Here is a 15,572-nt window from a genome sequence, read left to right as displayed (position 1 = left end):
AAACAGAAGAAATTGTAATAAAATCTGAAATGTTCCAAAATAGAAAATTTAATTATCAGTTGTGACCGCATGTTTAATAAAGAATTTTTCTTTAAAGAAAGAAAGAGTTAGAGAAGGAAGAAGTGGGCAGGGGAAAGATGGGAGGAAGTACGGGAGGACTACATAGGACAGTTGGAAAACTATCAGGACGCTATCTGAGCTTGATGTCTAGGCCCATCCAGACTGGAACGTTGAATCAGTGTTGGTGAAGACAGATTGTTTTACCACCAAAAGAGTCTGGAGGGGATCATTCCATCACCCTGAATGTAAATCTAAATTTAAATACCAAACCTTGTGCTGTTTCAATTCATTCATTCCATCAATACTGCTTCAAATGTCTTGGGTGGTATGCACACAGGCAAACAGATACTGAGAGCAAACACATCAGAGTTGGCTGGGTTAGAAATAGGAACATTCTTAGATGCCTAGTAAGATATGTAATGGTAGAAGTTCAAGTTGCCTTTTAAAAGAACGACTGAATTGCAATCTGAATTTCTAAAAGCAAAAATTAATAAATAAATAAATAAAAAGAATCATAGTGAATGATTTGTCTGAGTTCAGATTGGCCTGTGTGGAAAGGGACCTTATAGCTTCCCCCATGATATTCTTGAATGTTTTATACAGAAAGTTTCTATCTTTATGAGCTATATTATCAATCATGATTATGAAGAACCTTTTCAGATCTAAAATTAATCCTCCCAGGATAATCTGAATGGTGATTAGGAGAACACATGTGCTTGTGATGCATCTTCAAGCTGTGTTTGGCTGCAGTAATCCAGCTCCCTCTCCCATGTCTTTATGCCAGGGGCTCCTAGGTGTGCTTAGAAAAAGCCCCAACACCAGTTCACTTCTGCGTGTGACTCACGCACCGCTTCACACCACTCTGAAAGGCATCGTACCGGGTACAGGTGCTAAAGGGAGACACGGACACTGCTCACTGGGTATCAGGAGACCTTAGACTGCAACATGAGTAGATGCTTTGAATATAACCCAGGAGGAACACTGCCAGTCTAAAAGTCTGAAATGCTCCCCAAATTTTTGAGCACTGAGATGATGCCAGTAGTAGAAAATTTCATGCTTAACCTCAACTGTTGGGTCATGGTCAAATAAAGGCACACTTACAAATACTATCTAAAGGGCTGGAGAAATGGTTCAGTGATTAAGGTGTTTGCCTGCAAAGCCTAATAACCTGGGTTCGATTCCCCCATACCCACATAAAGCCAGATACACAAAGTGGACATGCATCTTGAGTTGGCTTGTGGTGTTAGGAGGCTCTTGTTTGCACATATTCATTCTCTCTGTCTTCTTCATTCTGTCTTTCTCTCTGTCTAAAATAAATAAAATATTTAAAATGCTATATTAAGATACATAGGGGCTAAATAAATAAGGTACATAAACTTATTAAGTTCAGATTTAGACTTGAGTCTCATCCCCCAAATTTCTCCATATGCAGATATTTCAAAACCTACATTAAAAAAATTAGTGTGAAACAATTCTGATCCTCAACTTTTTGGATAAAACATTCTCAGTACATGTAGTACAGTCCATGCTAAAAGTGTGTACTTTGAGAAATGAGGACCATGGAAGATGGCAGAGATTTGTGATTAAACATGTCAAGGGACACATGGAACCTTGCAGATAGAAGGTCCTGCAATCTGGTGCCCAGAGGTACCATGATAAATTGTAAGTGCTGTGGAGGGCCAACTAGGTAGCAGCTCTTTTCTGTAAATGGGTCATTGTACCATATGCATGAAGTATTCCTGACTGTCCTGAGTTCCAAACCATCTAGATCACTTCTATGAGCCATGGACAAGGTCACGTTCTCTCTCTGCACCACAGTTTTCTTTGTGTAGGGTAAGGCAACATTTTAAGGTTCTTTCCCCTCTAAAATTCCTTGCTACTCTATATAATATTAAAAATATTGGGGGCATTTTGTCCTTTTTTTTTTGAATGATGAATGAAGAAGAATTTGGAAATTTCAGCTAAGTCAAAGGGGTCAAAGAGCCCTTCCGCTTAACATGTCACATCTTTCAGCTGAAAAGCAGGTTTTTTAAATAGGTGAGGGGAAGGAAACATTTTCTGAATACAAACACACTAGAATAATAAGGCTACACCCACAGCCCCGCGTGGGTGTAATTGCCGATGGCTTTTTGGAGCAGGTGGGCCGTAGAAGCAATTTGAACGAGAAGAGAAAGGTGGTCTGACATGCCTCAGTGGGGAAAGCTGCTTGGATGGAAGGGATAGGTGGGAGAAGACTGCACCCCGCACACTGATAGCAAGAGGGAAGCCCAGGCACAGACTCAAGAGGGCGGGGGACATGCAGGAAGATGTGTTACAGGAGAAAGGAGTAACAAAGGACCCAGGTAGTTTATTAGGGCACACACATGGACAGGTGCAGTGACCAGACTGAAAGGGAGTATGTTCTGTGGATAGGACACAATGTTGCCAGAAGAGCTATAGGGACAAATGAGGAGAATCAGCAGAGAGAGGAACCTGCATCCAAAGGAGACTTCTTGTTAAGAGAAAGGGAGTAAGCAAGGACTTTTTTTTAATGCTACCGTGAATGAATGCAAATAATAACGCAGATTAATTCATCATATGTAACTAAACATCCAGTGCATTACAGTGGACACAAAGTATATAAGATAAAACATTCAACTAGCCTTAAGGAGTTTATAGCCAGCCATTCAGATATACATTAGCTCTAATTAATTAGCTTAAATTAGTTATAAAAGAATCAAAAAGAAACACAATCTAGCAGGAAATGTCTTTTCCCGTATTATAATTCTTTATCTAGTGATCGGTACTGTAAAGGGTTAACAGCCCTATCTAAATCCTCAACTTGCTTTTAGGGCAGAAATTATGTACTTAAGGAAGCATTTCTTTTTTAAAGTTAATTAGTCAATTAATTAATGAGAGAGAGAAGAGAGACTATGGGCCTCCAGGGCCTTCTGTCACTGCAGACAAACTCCAGATGCATGTGCCACTTTGTGCATCTGCCTTTATTTGAGTTCTGGGGATTCAAACCCAGGCTGTCAGGCTTTGCAAATGCCTTCAACCACATCTCTCTCCAGCCCAAGAACGTATCTCTTAGTGAAGTTTAAAAACACGTTTTTCTGCCTCACAAAATATCCTCCTGGTTTATGGTGGGATTATAGATCGTGGCATTCGCTATAAGAATTATATCTCTGTGGACATGTGATGCAGTTATTTGCCGCAGGAACACACCACATATTTTTCCATTTCTTCCCTCTCTCTAGACCTCCATTGCCATTAGCTCCCAGCGGCAGCTCTTCATTCCGACAACCACGAGACAGATGGGAAGGTTCAATGACTTTTAAGATGAAAACAAACAGTTTATGACCAGAATAACTGATGAGGAAAATGGACCTTAATTTGCTTGAAAGTTGAACGTTTTGACTTTTTCCTTTCCTCTTCAGATTTATGTTTATGAAAGAATCAGTATAGAAACCTTTATTCCCCTGCACCTAATTTTTCATCTTTCTTGAGTGGTATGAATATTTGCAAAAGAGTTAGTATAGGAGGTTAATTGAAATTGACAATGAATTGCAACTTTCTTCAAATTAGGAACTAATGAACTATGGTAGCCTTGAGTACCTGGGGGAAAATTCCCTACCTGACCTCACAGTTATTGCAAGTACTAGCGACTTCCTCCTTCCTTCCCTCCATCTCTTCCTGGAACCTTCTTTCCTTCCACCTGGGTTATTCATCCTGTTCCAGTTCACTAATTTCTTTTGCCACATGTGGTAGCAAGGAGCTTTGTAGGTAGAAATAGACCGTTGTAGATAGTACCTTATGAACGAAGCTGTTGCAATCAGATTGCCCAGCTGTCAGGCAGTATATGGAATATTTGAACTGCTCAGCTTACAGACAATACTATAGGAGATTGGGTTCAGACAGATTTGCCATGGCACAGTAGGAGAGAACAGCTGAACCCCTGGCTTTAAATGAAATCATCCAGAACAGGATAATCACCTGAAGGGACCCTGGGGCCTGTGTAAAAAGGGACACAAGCCTGTTTGCCCAGAAAGATCTTCAGAATCTGAGTAGGTGAAAGAAGAGAACAGAGATGTGTCAGTCATCTGAGTGCAGTGTCTCTCTCCAATGGGAAACTAAATTGCCTTTTTAAAAAAAGATATTTTTTTTAAAGATTTTTATTTATTTATTTGAGAGTGACAGAGAGAGAAAGAGGCAGAGAGAGAGAGAGAGAGAGAGAGAGAGAGAGAGAGAGAGAGAGAGGGAATAGGCGCGCCAGGGCCTCCAGCCACTGCAAACGAACTCCAGATGTGTGCGCCCCCTTGTGCATCTGGCTAACATGGGTCCTGGGGAATCGAGCCTCGAACCGGGGTCCTGAGGCTTCACAGGCAAGCGCTTAACCGCAACACCATCTCTCCAGCCCTAAAAAAATATTTTTATTTATTCATTTGAGAGAACAAGAGACAGAGAAAAAGAGCCAGAGGGAGTATGGGCATCTAGACCCTCTTGCCATTGCAAATGAGCTCCAGACACATGCTCCACTTTGTGCACTTGGCTTTATGAGGGTACTGGGTAGTGGAACCTAGGCTGCCCGGCTTTGAGAAGCCAGTGCCTCTAACCACTTAGCCATCTCCCCATCCCTTAAATCCCTTTTTAATGTGAGGCATCATATTCAAGTTCATAGAAAGACAAATTTTGAAGGGAATTTTCAAGGAGACAAAAATAATTATGTTACTTGAAATTATTATTATTATTATTATTATTATTATTATTATTATTATTATTTGGCCTTTCGGGGTAGGGTCTCACTCTAGCCCAGGCTGACCTGGAATTCACTATGTAATCTCAGGGTGACCTCAAGCTCAAGGTGATCCACCTACCTTCGCCTCCCAAGTGCTGGGATTAAAGGCGTGTGCCACCACTCCCAGCTTGAAATGATTATTCTTTATTATTCATTATTAATTTTAAACTTGAAAAGGTATGTTTTATTTATAAAATTGAAGGTAATAAATCAATTCCATAAGATTTTCTAGGTATAGTTCATGGAAATGACGTTAACCACTCTTGTTGGTGTAGTTTAGTGAATACCTGTCAGATGTTTCTGACTTAATTTCTTACACTTAACTATTGATGATGCTTTTGGAAATAAAGTATTTTAGTCTGATCTTATCTACTATTCCAAGAGAACCCTGAATATTTTGCCCTTCATTTCAAAGTTAGTGGTAGCTTAATTTTTTTTTTTTTTACCTTTGTGAGATTTGGGATATTATTTATAAAAATAAATCGGCTTTGCCGGGTATGGTGGCGCACGCCTTTAATCCCAGCACTTGGGAGGCAGAGGTAGGAGAATCTCTGAGAGTTCGAGGCCACCCTGAGACTACATAGTGAATTCCAGGTCAGCCTGAGCCAGAGTGAGACCCTTCCTTGACAAACCAAAAATAAATAAATAAATAAATAAAAATAAGTAAATCGGCTTTAATAAATATTTTCACAGTACCATACAAAATTACAACTTGGTAGCATAAACCAAAGCAAATATCCTTGTCTAGATTTGTTATTAACTAGATACAGTTTCATCTTCCTCCCCTGGTTCCTGGCTGGTCAGGAAGCAATCTTCTTTGACCCTTTTACTTTTCCGATTTGCTTTCTTCAACCTATCAAATGCCTCACCAGACAGTGAGTAACTTGCATCATATGTGTATGCACTTTGTAACAGATGGAGTCTCATGTGGATGATTCCTGGGAAAATCGTAGGTCACCTCCCAGCAAGTTTCCTCTTGCTCTTCCCAGCCACCATAATCTGCCCCCTCCCTGACTTGTTTTTGTTACTATGTACCAACTACACTATTTGGTGCTGAACTGTTTTGCCATATTGTTTAGGAGATGCACTTGTAGTCCTTTAAGGCTTGTGCATTTTCTTTTTCTGAAGCTTAACTCCTTCACTTTTGTAATCATGTTAACTTATCAGGGTTGATGTCTTAGCACACGTGCCAGTCAACGTACAAAGCACTATCTAGTCCTCACATCAGGATACGAGAATAGAGTCTTCTTATAACCACCGCAAGATTACACATCAGAATATTATTACTTGAATGGTTTTTAGTGGGTTAATTGGGCAAGTTCATCGTCAGTATCTTTCATTTCATTTCAACCACTTTTTCCTCCCTATTGAATGAGTTATTTTTGTAATAATTCACAATTACTTGGAAAATGACTGGATTGAATTAGTAAAGTGTCTGTTTTATGTAGTATTTCTAAAAGCTGTTGGTTTGTTACTTTCATATACTGTAGTCATCTGCTTCCAATAAAAATACTGCCAAATAAAAATGTTACTGTTCTTATGTAGTTTATTTGTAATTCATACATTTGCTTTTAGAAGGATGATTTATATTGCTGTTGCTTTACCTTCTAGCTAGTTTAAACCTTTAAAACTAATGTGTTCATTTATTATTTATTTATTTATATGTTCAAGCAACAAGAGACATAGAAAGAAGAAAGATAGAAAGAGAATGGGCATCCTAGGTCCTCCAACCACTGCAAACAAACTCCAGATGCATGTGCCATTTTGTGCATGAGGCTTCATGTGGGTACTGGGAAATTGAAACTAGGTTGTTAAGCTTTGCAGGGAAGTTCCTTAACTTCTTAGCAATCTCTCTAGTCCCCTGTTTCAATTTTTAAATTAATTTATTAATTTATTTGAAAAAGAGTGAGAAAGAGAATAGGTACACAGGGCCTCCAGCCAAATGTACATGAACCCATCCCAGTCTCAACCATTTTAATTTATTTATTTGAGAGAGAGAGACCGAGAGAAAATTGGTGCACCAGGGCCTTTAGCCACTGAAAACAAAGTCCAGACGCAAGTGCCACCTTGTGCATCTGCTTACAGTGGGTCCTGAGGAATCGAACCTAGGTCTTTCAGGGAAGTGCCTTAACCACAAGCCATCTCTTCAGCCCTAGTTTCAGCCTTTTAATGCATTGCTGCCACGCCCTTTTCTTCCATCTCCCTACCTCTGTCACTAACTTGTGATAATGCTTATATTATTAGTTTTAACTCTTTATTGAATAAATACATGAATTCATGTTGATTGTTACAAAAGTGGAATTGGTGGATTTTAACTGAAAGGAAATTTCAGTATGGTTCAAAAGTCTACTCAAAAAAAATGAGAACTAACTTATGACAAGCATCTTCATTATGCTACACGTGATAACATCTACCATTGTGTCACATAGAAACCTTTCAAGTCAAGAGCATTAAAGGCGGTTCTTTTAATGTTGCCCTGCTATGTACTAGGCAAAGTAACAAGCGTTTCAGGGTTATTCTCACTTTCCACACAACTGTATATCATAAGTTTTATTAGGAAGGAAACTAAGACTTGGAGTTAAGTGTGTTGTCAGCCAGCTAAATGAGGAAGTCACTAATAGGCAACTAATTGTAGAAAGAAGATTCTAGAGTGGCTTCCCTACTAAAATGGCTGGACATAACTGGAAAATAATGTGATACTTTTATAGCATCATGGTACAAACTCCTAATGTCAGTGTTCTCGCGGAGTTTGAGACTGGCTTTTCCTTGGTAGTCCTGCCCATGCTTAGGATTGGCGAGATGGGAAGCTGAAGGCTATGGGGTGTCCTGTGTCTCACTGCATGCGTTGATGTTCCAAACATACAACAGTGATGGTTAAATTATGAAGGTGGGAGGATGAGCGCCGTTTTTCATCTCTGAGATGCAGAAAGCAAATTAGGAAAATTAAAAACATTTAAGTGTTATTAAAACTAAAGCCAAAGGCATGCTGGGCTCTCCTATCAATGGGATGTTTAATTATTAGGCTTCTTATACTATGATGCCAGACCTGCTATACATAACACACACACACACACACACACACACACACACACACACACACGTGTAACCCAGACTGGCCTTCCATTTATTTATTTATTTATTTATTTATTTGAGAGCAACAGACACAGGGAGAAAGACAGATAGAGGGAGAGAGAGAGAATGGGCGCGCCAGGGCTTCCAGCCTCTGCAAACGAACTCCAGACGCGTGCGCCCCCTTGTGCATCTGGCTAACGTGGGACCTGGGGAACCGAGCCTCGAACCGGGGTCCTTAGGCTTCACAGGCAATCGCTTAACCGCTAAGCCATCTCTCCAGCCCTGGCCTTCCATTCTTAATCCATTTGTGTTAACCTACTGAGTACTAGGATTATAAGTGTGTGGCAACATGCTATTTGAATTAGCTCCCATAGTCTCGGCTAGAACCTCATGGTCAAGTGCTTACCTAATATGCATGTGGCTCTGAGTGTATTCCCTGGCATAATATAGGTAGGCCTGTATGCATGCATGAACATATACATACATACATACATACATACATACATACATACATACATACTAAAGGAAGGAAGGAAGGGCTGGAGGAACTTCGTTGCTCATAATAAGAAACTAGGAAAAAAAAATCTTGCTTTCACCAGAACTTAGTACTCACGGTTTCAGCAAGAGAGTCATAGGGGTAGGAAGAACAACACTTTTGGAACTTAAGACCAAGTTAGTTGTGTCAACTGTGATGTGGGGTGGAGAGATGGCTCAGCAGTTATAAGCACTTGCTTGTAAAGCCTGGTGGCCTGGGTCCTATTCCCTAGTGAACCACATGAAGGCAGATGCACAAAGTGGCACAGATGTTTGGAGTTCATTTGCAGTGGCAAGAGATCCTGGTGCAACCATTCTCTAAATAACTAATATTAAATAAATATAGAAATGAACATTATGATAAATAAATATTAAAAACTGCAATGAATCGCCTTTGCGTGCATTCCAGCCCATGTGCATAATGTGCCTCTCTGAGAGGTTCAGGTCCAGCAGTCTGGAACTGCCTAGGAGAGGCCATGATAGAACTCCAGGTAGGAGGTGAGTGAGGACATCCAAGAAACATGGTCACTACCAAGTACTTCGTGGACTCCATACTCCAAAATCTGTGAATGAATCCAGTGCTAGTGAGAATGTTCAGAACAAAAGGCTGGCAGAGTTTGCACTAAAATGTTTAATAGTTCAGAAAGATAGACTGATTCCACTAAGAGAAATAACACCTTTTGAAATAAACCCAAGCAGGAGGAAATCCATCAAAAGACAAGAGCATTTGAATATTTAAATTTGGTAATGTTAGGAATGAAAGTTAGACTTCGGGACAGAGGCTTAGTAGAGATGACTAGGCTGAACAGCAGTAAAGACAGGACCAGTTGTCTGCAGGCAGAGTTCATCTTGATTGAAATCCAGGCATGTTGATTTTTTTTTAATTGCCTTTTTTATAGAGAGCAAGAAAGGGAGAGAATGAGAGAAAGAGATAATTGGTGCACCAGGGCCTCAGCCACTGAAATCAAACTCCAGACACTTGCGCCACCTAGTGGGCATGTGCAACCCTGCACTTGCCTTCCCTTCGTGCATCTGGCTTATGTGGAATCTGGAGAGTTGAACATGGGTCCCTAGGCTTGGCAGGCAAGCGCCTTAACAGCTAAGCCATCTCTCCAGCCCTGTATGGATTTTTAAAGTGCACATGAAAGAACAGTTCTGAGGCAGGGAGAGAAGGTAGAGCCTCTAGTGTCATCTTATGAAATTTCCAGTGGAAGCGAAGGGAGACACAGTAGCTGTGTAATTCTGCGTGTGTGCTGCACATATATGTGAGCATTTGTGTGTGTGTGGCACATGCATATGAACGGTGGCACATGTGTGCGTGGGTGTGGAGGTCAGAGGAGCTATCATCACCTATCCCACCTACCTCCTTTGAGACAGGGTCTGTTGTTGACCTGAAGTTCATCAAGTTGACTAGCCTAACTGGCCAGCAAACTCCAGGGATCCCCCTATATCTGCCTCTGGGCCCTGTGATTACAAACCCATGCTGCCATGTCAGTATTTGGTAGGGGTTCTGGGGATCAAGCAAACTCTTTACCAAATAAGTCATATTTCTCACTGCAATAACTATATACTTTTTTTTTTTTTTTTTTTTGGTTTCTGAAGGTAGGGTTTCACTCTAGGTCAGGCTGACCTAGAATTCACTATGTAGTCTCAGGGTGGCCTCAAACTCATGGTGATCCTCCTACCTCTGCCTCCCGAGTGCTGGGATTAAAGGTGTGCGCCACCACACACACCCGGCTTAATAACTATATAATTTTGATTGCTGAAAATAACTGAAGTTATATATGAGCTCTCCAATTAAAGTGTCCTTTTAGTATTGAGTATGGCATATACCAACAAGCACAGTGTTGAAGTGTGATAATAAAATTATAGAACATTTTGAGAGCAGAAAAATACCCTGCAATAGATCCCAGGAACCTTGGAACCCATATGATCTTATATGGCTCTATGATCAGGAACCCAAGGCCGAGGTGGTAAGAAACACTGCCTCCCTTATTTATTGTAAGCTATTCCCTACCATCTAGTGACCAGCACTGTACACACTGCTAAGAAAAAGCCTCCTTACAGGATGTAATTGCAGATTTATCTGCAGAGAGTAGAATGTGTTCATACCCAGAGGGAGGGAGATTAGAATCCTGGCTTTGCACAGGGTGTTCACAACTTGCATGACTTTGGACAAGTCATCTATTTAATCTATTAATTTGGATAACAATCCTTCCATTATTCATTCTCATAGGATTGTAGTAAGGAAGTTTTATGCAAGGGAGTTGTCTAGACTAGAAAGTGTGATTAAATTCTGGGAATTTATTACATTTTATTACAGAAATGAATGGGAGCCATTGTTCCTAACGTCTTAAAATTTATTCACTAGATCTCTGTTTCAAAATATTTATAAAAATACAAGAAATATTTCCCAAACTATTATGATAGGTAAACAAACTACTTTTGGTGCAAGGCAGGTAGAAGGTATAAAGTGAGTGGCTTTATTTTTCATTTACCATTGCATATTATGAATTGTCTTTTTACTTATTTTTTTCTTTTTATTATATTTGTACCTAGATTTTATTACTATTACTATGTAGCCATTTGTGCTTTCACTGTGTGTGACTGTTATGTGTATGATTTTTCTGGCTGTCTTAAGAGTTAATTTTCAAGTATGATGCCATTTCACTGTTATATATTCAGCATGGTTATTGTAACAAAATGGACATTTGCCTACTACCTACAATACCGTTATCACATCTAAAGAGATTGCCCACAGTGTTTCAATAGCACCTAATAACTAGAGAACCCACAGATTAACCCAATGGCTTCAAAACCTTTTTGTAACTATTTTATCCCCAACTCAAATCCCATATATTTATCAAGTACACCTTTTTATAATCTTTTCCTTTCTTTCTTTCTTTCTTTCTTTCTTTCTTTCTTTCTTTCTTTCTTTCTTTCTTTCTTTCTCTTTCTTCCTTCCTTCCTTCTTTTCTTTCTTTCTCTTTCTTCCTTCCTTCTTTTCTTTCTTTCTTTCTGATAGAAAGAGACAGAAACAGAAAGAGAGAGGCAGGAAGGGAGAGAATGGGTGCGCCAGGGCTTCCAACCACTGCAAACGAACTCCAGATGCATGCGTCACCTTGTGCACCTGGCTTACATGGGTCCTTGGGAATCAAACCTGGGTCCTTTGGCTTTCCAGGCACGTGCCTTAACCGCTAAGCCATCTTTCCAGCCCTTGTCATATGCATTTTATAAGTTACCTAAGCATTGTCATCTCAACCTGTGATGTTGACTCTGAAGATAATAGATAGGTTCTCTTGAAGTATTTTCTGTGTTTGCATTTTCCCCCTAGGAAGAACGTTTGCTTCTCTGTCCTTGTGTTTACTAAGACTGGATTGTTAGTTCAGAAGTTTGGTTCGATTCAGGTGTGGTTAGAGTCACACATGTTAAACAAGATGCTTTGTTGGTGGCGGGGCTCACCTTATCACACCATGTGGCATTTAATGTCGGGTGGTTCCAGTTTTTATAAAGTGAGAGTAAGCTAAATTGTCTGTTTAAAATGTGGCCACCAGCTAACTTCACTGTGAAGGCACCTGCATTTCTTCACAGTGATCAGAAGATGAAATCTGAGTGCCTCAGAGTCACCTCTCTCTCATCAGCTTCAGCATTCATTAGTGATTCTCTGGAACATGTTATTTGGCGTGCAAGAACAGTGAATTTGTACTTTTATTATCTCTTCGACTTTCATTTACTTTTCTTTATAACGAACTTCCCATCATCAAATAGACATGATTTGCACATCCTCCTGGACAAGGCAGGGGCTTCTGACCCTTTAATTATTTTCAGAAAAATGAATGGTTATGGCCAGGCATGGTTGGGAAACACTTGTATGTAATCCCAGCACTTGGAAGGCAAGAGAATCACAAATTCGAGCCCAGCCTGAGATACATCATAAAACCTTGTCTCAAACAATAAAAAAGAAATAAATTTGTGTAATAGTCACTTGCATTGAGACCAGCCGAGATTTGTTTTCTGTCTTTGAGGATTACTATAGCCTCTTGATTTTTTAAAAAATGTAAAGTGCATTCATTATCTTGTTTTTTTTTTGGGGGGGGGGGAGGAGCAAAGCAATTTATAACTACAAATCTTTTTTTTTAAATTCCTTCTTTTAATTTAAAGAGACAAAATGTGAAGTACAAATACTAATGGAATATAGATCAAATGGAGAGAGAGAGAGGTTTAATCAAGGAAGAGATTTTTTTAAACTATACATTATTAGAGAGTTAATCATTTTTTTTTAATTTGTCAGATGCTCTTTTCTGAGTCTCTGAGTACCTTAACCAGAATATAACTGAAAACAAGAATGTCAAGGAGGCAAATTTAAATTGTTCTCAAAATCAATCAGAAATAATGAGGTGCTGGGAAAAAGTTGTATCCTTGATAATCGCATCTATCAGTATCAGAAAACAAAAGAGAACAATCAGGAAATGACAATCTGGCTCCTGAGTAGCACATTTAAAAAGGCTAATGAAAAAAAAAAAGTCTCTTTTAAAAATTGTACCAAATTAGCATTTCAAGTAAGTTGACATCCTAAGCATTGATCAAGGCCAAGCTGGGGCCCAAACAATGGAAGTTCTGTTTCTACTCTATCTGCTTTTAAGAGGAATTATCTCACTTCACTTTTTTTTTTTCTATTGTTGTCTTTTACATAAATGAAAGTAACTATCACAAGGGAGTTGACACTTTTTCTGTGCCCTTTGGGGGTCAGGTCACCCCTGGAGCACAAAGCATCATTTGGGGTAGTTTATGAATATGCTAGAGGAGTATAACTTGGGTGGAAAGTTTTTTCCCAAGCGTCTGTTACGAGGTGTCCTTATTTTCAGTCTGAAAAGGGGTTAATGTAGCCATCTTATTAGACAAGGGATTCAACCTACTCTTTATAGCCACAGACTAGGGTTTGGGCCAGTGTCTGAAAGCAGTGGAAAAGCAGATTCGGGCCTAGAATTAGGGCGAATTCCACTATCATCTCAGCTTTGCTGAGCCGAAATGGATTTACTTCTCCAAGTACATGAGCTCTCCGATTCTCCATGTTTAGAAGTTAAACCCAATTACTTCAAAGGTGATGCATATGTTATAAGGCTTTCAAATATTTTGCCATGCATCTGTAATCATAATGAGTAATATTTCAAAGGTCATTTAAAATTACTTTCTTTTTTAAAAAAAAATGAGGTGGAAAGAAATTTTACATCATGGCTTTCATAAGAAAGTCCTTAACACACCCCAATTTGCATGTCATTACTTTGTTTTGAGAAAACCTAAGAAGTGCGGTGAGGTAGATGAAGCCACAATATTTAAAAATAATGGTCCTTTTCTTTAAATCACATTAAATTCTTACCTGGCTGCAGATTGAGAAACTTGGAGATAAGAATATGGCCATATTAATTAAAAAAAAAAAAACAAACAAACAGAAGATAGATGCTTAGACCCTGTTTTAATGGTTGAGAAAATTTGATGTTGAATTGTCAGTAGTGACAAAAGCATTTCTTTCAACGATGGAAGCAAACTTCCGCACATACCCTGTTAACTGTGTCTTGTTTATCCAGAAGATAGTGCTAAATGCTGGCTCGTTATTACCTGGGCTTTTCAAGTGATCTTATTTTTTATTATTAAACCAAGAGGGGGAAGAAAGTCCCCAGTATATTCCACCGACATATTCATCAGTCATCATTTTTGGAGACAGTTTTCGACATATTGTATGTTTTACTGTGCTAACAAGAGAAAAGCCTAGCCATTAAGTTTATGTTTCTTTGTTTTTCTGCAAGGTCACATATCAGGAATAATGCTTGAAGTATGCTAATAAACAATATATAACGTAGGTCATCAGGGAGTAAGAAATATTTTCTAACTAGTTCTAAGGGGAAATATGGTTACCAAAGGGAGAGAGGTTATTTACACAACACATGTTGCTCTATACGTCACCATCAAAGGGTCTTGTAAACATCTCAGTACAGTAAATCTCACTCCGTGATTGTCAGGGTGTTTGAAGACCCGCATAGATTTACATTTAGTACCCTCCGTTCACTGTGTACATAATGTACAATGACCATTAGATTTGTTTTTCAGCTTCCATTGGAAATACGACTGTGCTAAGAATATTGGCTGTGGTTAAAGAAGAAAATGGGATGTTGCCTAATAACAATTAGGGCAACTTTATAGCAGTGGCATTTATGATTTTAACCATAAATGAATTTAGACAAATTTTTATATTCAATAACATTTTTTAAGTCTAAAGGACTTGAGTTCTTCAAAATGAATTGTTACAGACTAGTCTTTCCTATTAATAAAATTAGTGAAACATTGTATGTGCCTGCTAATGAAATGATAGTTCTGTGAGAATGGTTACAATAAAACATCATTTATTTTGCAGATGTAATTTTCTCACATTTGATGGATTTGAAGATACATTATTTCATAATGGCTTATTTTGTTTTCCTAGACGGTTTTTCATTGTAAATTTTCTTTTTTCACAAAGGCATCTGTGTAACTATGTCTTGTGAAAGACGACCAGTATTTTAATTACTGAATCTATCTAATATGACCTGGAGCTCAGTGAGCAAGATATGAAACTGTGAGGTCTGCTCTTTTCAGGGATCCTCACGTTAGAATGAAGAAATTTTCTTTCTCTTCCCAGCTCTATGTCACTGTGATATTGTTCTTAGTCTCAGTTTAGTGTATGCCCTAAGAATTATCATTAAAAAACCCATACTCCAGACTGGAGAGATGGCTTAGCCATTAAGGCATTTGCTTACAAAGCCAAAGGACTCAGGTTCAACTCCATAGAAACCACGTAAGCCAGATGCACAAGGGGGCTCACACATCTGGAGTTTGTTTGCAGTGGCTGGAGGCTCTGTGTACCCATTCTCTATCTGCCTCTTTCCCTCTCCTTCTCTCTATCTCAAATAAGTAAATAAAAATAAAAATATTTTTTAAAACCCATACTCCATCATTTTTCTTTTTTTAGAAAAAATTTAAAAGGGCCGGAGAGATGGCTTAACAGTTAAGGCATTTACCTGCAAAGTCAAAGGACCTTGGTTCAATTCCCCAGGACCCATATAAGCCAGATGCACAAAGTGACACATGAGTCTGG

General features: G+C 39.0%; 1 protein-coding gene across 3 annotated transcripts in view; it reads left to right on the top strand.

Moving 5' to 3' along the window:
- The window catches only part of Znf521 (zinc finger protein 521), a 321,006-nt gene that overhangs the window by 166,202 nt on the left and 139,232 nt on the right, over nucleotides 1-15,572 (top strand). The gene's annotated exons all lie outside the window — the stretch shown is intronic.

This window comes from Jaculus jaculus, chromosome 15, assembly GCF_020740685.1.
Source record: "Jaculus jaculus isolate mJacJac1 chromosome 15, mJacJac1.mat.Y.cur, whole genome shotgun sequence".
NCBI classification, from domain to species: Eukaryota; Metazoa; Chordata; class Mammalia; order Rodentia; family Dipodidae; genus Jaculus; species Jaculus jaculus.
This window is presented reverse-complemented; position numbering and strand designations above follow the sequence as displayed.